Genomic DNA, 6,203 nt, shown 5'->3' on the forward strand with positions numbered 1-6,203 from the left:
GTAATCAAAAGTGTTAATGTATGCAAAAATGTTTTCAAAATTATTAACTGCTATTACTATATTCTCTCTGGAAAACAAATATAATAGCATGATATTCTAGGTATTTTAGACACACATTCATTAATTTATAGATAACCCATTATTTATAGCTTCTTAACCTTTGACTAAGTATAAATAAGACATTATAATTTTTGCAAATTATAATTTTTGCAAAGATACTCTCTTTCAAGCAGATTGTCTTTTGTTATGCTCACTGATTGTATTCAAGCCCATTGGAAGAAGACTCCAAGCCTCAAACTATGGCCTACCTCATAATAAGACATGGTCACATATGTACAGTTCTGTGTCATTCTCTTACTGTCTGGCTGGCTGAATATATGTGTCCCTTTTTGTCAGTATCTCTCTTTGTAGTTTACTATTTGACAGATCAAAAACGTTTTTTGTTTTTTGCTATTATAAAAGAGTAAAGTGGAGAAACAACATTGAAATATATCCTTTTTCCTTTGTTTCTTAAAAATAATAATGGAATAGGGCATAGCTACTATTAAATTGATACAGATGAACATGAAAGGCTATGGCCTCAAAGAAACAGACTTTGTACCTATACAAATGTTAGCTAGAATTAATAAGTGTCCTCATTCTAGTATTGCTCTTAAATTGATTGCTTTTCAGTGAGCCATCACTGTGCTATTATCAAATGAGAGAGACTAAAATAATTTTGAGAGCTTACAAGGGCTTGTTCACAAGACTAAATTAAAGCTTTTGAGGGTTTACCATGTGTGTAGACTTGCAAAGGATTGTTGATTTCAGATGTAGAGTCCCCAAGGTAGTCTACTCGTCATGAAAGCCCACAGTCTAAGTGCCCACAGAGGAACCCTCTGGAAAATGGCTTTATATCAAATAAGCTAAGCTAAAATGTCTTAGCTTGCTCATACTCTTAATTGCCCTTTAAAGATATAATTTCATTTATGGGACTAGCTCTGCAGTAGATGATCTCAATAAGCTTTCACCACCGATACTCAGTAGACAAGCATTTTTAGAATACCAACTATTTGTAAGACATTGTACCAGCCTCTACAGTTGGTATAATTCCCAAATTCCTGTCCTCAGTACCTAAGTCCTAAAGTGAACTGGGTGTAAAAGTTAGTTAAAGATTGGACTGCTTAAAAATATTTATGAAATTTTTAAATTAAAAGGTAATAAATACTCCTATAACAAGCATAAGCAATTCAGCATGATGTAAGGTAAAATGTGAACATGCCTGCCTCCCACTAGAAAATACTGTAAAGGTAAGATATCTTTGAGGAATATCTTGCTTAAAAGAGGTCAGAGTCCCACTTGACCTGAGGTTCGCCTAAGGTATTTCTGGTCTGCCTCACTCTGTCTTAAATTCCATATAGTTATTTGTTTCTAAATATTATGAAAAATAATGAACTTTAAGTCAGGAAATCCAGATTATAGTCCCAGTTCTGCTATTAGTAATTATAATAGCATTATGATCTTGGGTAAGTCTTTACTTCTCTGATCATAGTTTTTTCTAAAGTTTAAACTAGAATCAGTGTCTCCCAACTCTGGTGTAAGAAATTCAAAATCATTTAAGGAGGTTTTGTCAAGGTATGCACATCCCTGGAAATTTTGACCACTCTGCACCCCATTAAGAACATTATACTGAGATAGTACTGTTACTGATGAGATCATATCATTTCCCTCAGATGTATTAGGGTAAGAAAAAAATGTTTATTAGAGTAGGTGATATAATTGTTTCCTTCTAATTCTCTTATAATTTGCTCCTAACTATTTCTGATTTCTATAATATAAGGATAATGTCTAGGGTGGTTTTAGCAAATTAGATATGTTTACATGATTAAATATTCAGGGTTTCAGTTTGGACAGTGAAATGAGCCTTTTAATTAGCATCCATAAAGAGACTCAGTAAGGATTAAGAACATGCATATGGTTTTAAGAAATGAAGGCTATAAGAAGATTAATCTATTGGGTGAGTGTTAAACTGTCAGCCCCCTTTGTATGGCTTCTCAAAATATCACAGACCCATGTAGATGTGTAGACAGATGGTGCCTGTTGAATTTGTAGTGGATTACTTATGCAACACTGCCTTACTCTAGATTCTACTCCTAAACCTGAATGGCCTCTTTTGTCTCACAAGGGAGAAGCTACTAGCCCTTTTTTCCTCCTTCATTCATTCAAATAAGTTATTATTGAGTACTAACTAGTTGTTTAATAAATGTTTATTGATCTCTCTTTGGACAACTAGGGACACAGATTTGAGCAAGACCCTACCCCTCATCAAGCTCACAGTTGGATGATTTCAACACACTATAGTAAGATATAATAGGGTAAAAACAGAGGGCTATGGGACACATCAGTATCTGATCTATACCTGGGAGGCCAAGGAAGTTCTCCTAATGGGGGTAACATCTGAGCTGCAACCTGACTAATGCTAAAGAGTTAGCCAAGTGAAGGTTTGAGGGAAGGGTAAACAAGGGAGACTTAGAGTAAGAGGAGCTTGGTTCATTTGAGGAACCGAAACAAGTTTGTATGGTTAGTATAGATTTCTAAAGGGGAAGTGACAAATGAGCTGGCCAACAAGGCACACATCATACAGGGACTTGGGATCCATTTTTTGGAGCATAGAAATCATCCTAAAGGCAATGAGGTAGCACAGGATCAATGTCAAGAACAGTTTATATGGAAAATATTTTCAAATGCTAAATGCATATACTCTGATCCAACAATTCCACTTTTACTTCTAGAAATATTCACATGTGGAAATCATTTATCAACAGTGATATTCTTTGCTGTACTATTTGAAATAGCAGAAGATCGAAATAATGTTAATGTCCATTATTTAGGAAATGATGAAATAAATTATGATAAATCTATAACTGGTAACTGGTTGCTTGAGGGAAGAAAACTGAGTGTTTAAATTTGCAGTGAAGGGAAAATTAACTTAATCTTCATATTTCTATATCTTTTGATTTTTTACTTATTATTTTTAAAATTTATTTTTATTTCTGAATTTTTTATTTTGTTAATGTTTTACTTTTGAGAGAGAAAAGGAGAGAGGATGGAAGTGGGCTCTGCACTGGCAGCAGAGAGCCCAAGGGAGGGCTCAAGCTCACAAANATAAAGCATGTATGATATGATTTTTTTCTACCCATCACCCATATACATTAGCAATAATTTTATAATATAATAACATCCTATGCTAATTAGAAGGTGGCAAAATCCACATATTTGTGGAAAGAATATACATTGTTTTCTTCCAGCTTTAGTGAGATATAATTGGCAAATGAAAAATTGTATATATTTAATTGTATACAATGTGATATTTTGATATACACATACATTGTGAAATAATTAACACAAACTAACATTTTCATCATCTCACATAGTTTCCTCTTTTTTGTGATGAGAACACTTAATATCTACGCAGCAATTTTCAAGCATAGTATATGCAGTAATATTAACTATAGTCATCATGCTATGCAGTTTTCATCCTCCATAACTGAAATTTTGTATACTTTGACCAATACCTCTTCATTTCCCTTAACACCCAGCTCCTCTGACCATTTTATTCTGCTTATGAGTTTAATTTGTTTAGATTCTACATATAAGTAATATCATGCAGTATTTGTCTTTCTGTATCTGGCTTATTCAACTTAGGTTAATAACTTCCAGGTTCATCCATGTAATTGTCAGGATTTCCCTCTTTTTTATTTATTTTTATTTTTTAAAATTTTTCAATGTTTTATTTATTTTTGAGAGAGAGAGAGATACAGCATGAGCAGAGGAGGGTCAGAGAGAGAGGGAGTCATAGAATCTGAAGACAGGCTCCAGGCTCTGAGCTAGCTGTCAGCACAGAGTCTGACATGGGGCTTGAACCCACGAACCATGAGATCATGACCTAAGCTGAAGTTGGATGCTTAACTGACTGAGCCACCCAGGTGCCCTGATTTCCCTCTTTTTTAAAGCTGACTAATATTCCATCACATGGGAGGTGAGATCACATTTGCTTTTTCCATTTATTTGATACTTAGTTTGTTTCCGTATGTTGGCTATTATGACTAATGCTGCAACAAACATGAGAATGTAGATATCTCTTCATGATACTGATTTCATTTTCTTTGTATATACACCCAGAAGTAAGATTGCTGAATTACACGGTATTTCTATTTTTAATTTTTGAGGAATCTGTTTTCCATAGTGGTTGTACTGATTTACATTCCTACCAACATTACACAAAGGTTCCCTTTTCTCCACGTGCTAACAAACACTTGTTGTCTCTTATCTTTTTGATTATAGCCTTCCTAACAGGTGTGAGGTAACATCTTATTGTGGTTTTGATTTGCATTTCCCTGGTGATTAGTGATGTTGAACATCTTTTTATATAATCTGTTGGCCATGTGTTGGTCTTTTTTGGAAAACTGTCTATTCAGGTCCTTTGCCCATTTTTAAATCAGTTTATTATTTTTTATTATTATTTGCTATTGGGTTGTTTGAATTCCTTATATATTTTGGATACTAACCCCTACCCAGATGTATATTTCCCCCCATTTCATAGGTTTTCTCTTCACTCTGTTGATTATTTCCTTTGCTGTGCAGAAGCTTTTTAATTTGATGCAATTCCACTTGTCTGTTTTTGCTTTGCCACCTGTACTTTTAAGATCATATCCAAAAAATTATTGCCTGGGCCAATGTCAAGATGCTTTTTCTTAGCAGCCTGAGCCTGAGCCCTGGCATCTTGTCTTCCTCCATGAACAGCATGAACTTCACCACTCACTCTACCTTTTTTTCCAACTATTGGTCCCTATGCTCCATGCAGTTGCCCAACCATCAGGTCTGGCCTGTCAGCAGTGTGGCCAACATTTATGAGGCACCAGGGGCTCAGGCTTCTGGATCTCTGTGTCCTGCTCCACCAGTTTACAGGGCAGCTGGAGGTCTGGAGGTCTGAGGGCCTGACTACAGAGATGACTGGTGTGCATAGGCGATATCCATGGTGAGAAGGAAACCGTGAAAGACCTGAATGACCACCCATTCTCCTACTTGGAGAGAGTGAAGAGACTGGAGGCTGATAATCAGAAATTAGATACCAAAATCTGGGAACACCTGGAGAAGAAGGGACCCCAGGTTAGAGAATTGGGGCATCACCTCAAGATCATCCATGAACTGAGGGCTCAGATCTATGCAAATTCTGTGGACATTGCCTGCATTTTTCTGAAGACTGACAATGCCTGTCTTGCTACTGATGACTTTAGACTCAAGTATGAAACAGAGCTGGCCATGCACCAGTCTTTGGAGAATGATATCCATGGGCTTTGCGAGGTCATTGAAGACACCAATGTCACTCAGCTGCAGCTGGAGATGGAAATTGAGACTCTCAGGAAGGAGCTGCTCTTCCTGAAGAACTATGAGGCAGAAGTAAAGGGTCTACAAAATCAGATTGGCAACTCTAGGTTGGCCGTGGAGTCGGATGCCCCCAAATCTCAGAACCTCAGCAAGACCATGGTGAACATCCAGGCCCAGTAAGACAAGCTGGCTCAGAAGAACTGAAAGGAGCAGGACAAGTACCATCTTGGTCCCAAAAGATTGAGGAGAGCACCACAGTGATCACCTCACAGACTGCTGAAGTAGGAGTGGCTGAGATGATGCTCCTGGAGCTGATATGTATGACTCACTTCTTGAAGATCACCCTGGACTCCATGAGAAATCTGAAGGCCAGCTTGGAGAACAACTGAAGGAAGTGGAGGGCCACTCACTGTGCAGATGGAGCAGCTCAGTGTACTCCTGCTGCACCTGAAGTCAGAGCTGTCCCAGACCTGATTAGAGAGGCAGCACCAGACCCTGCTGAATATCAAGGCCAAACTGGAGACTGAAATCACCACCTACTATCAACCTGCTGAAAGGATTTCAATCTTGGTGATACCCTAGACAGCAGCAATTCCATGCATACCATCCAAAAGACCACCACCTGCAAGATTGTGGTGGGCAAAGGCGTGTCTGAGACCAATGACATCAGTTTTGAGGCTTTGAGGCAGCAGAATCAGTGTATCCTTTAGGGAGCAGAAGACCAATAAAAAGTTCATAGATTAAAAAATAATTTCCCTAAGATTTCTTCTAGTAAGAAATCTTTACAATTTCAGGTCTATGCTTATTTATTTTTTTCTTTTTTTTTTTTTTTAATG

General features: G+C 37.1%; 1 protein-coding gene and 1 pseudogene across 1 annotated transcript in view; both read left to right on the forward strand.

The window, feature by feature from the left end:
• LOC144240619 (ectodysplasin-A) overlaps window positions 1-6,203 on the forward strand; it is a 130,154-nt gene that overhangs the window by 21,811 nt on the left and 102,140 nt on the right. The gene's annotated exons all lie outside the window — the stretch shown is intronic.
• On the forward strand, window positions 4,784-6,077 carry LOC144240623 (keratin, type I cytoskeletal 18 pseudogene; annotated as a pseudogene).

The sequence above is a fragment of the Crocuta crocuta genome, unplaced genomic scaffold (assembly GCF_008692635.1).
Source record: "Crocuta crocuta isolate KB4526 unplaced genomic scaffold, BGI_CrCroc_1.0 scaffold394, whole genome shotgun sequence".
NCBI classification, from domain to species: Eukaryota; Metazoa; Chordata; class Mammalia; order Carnivora; family Hyaenidae; genus Crocuta; species Crocuta crocuta.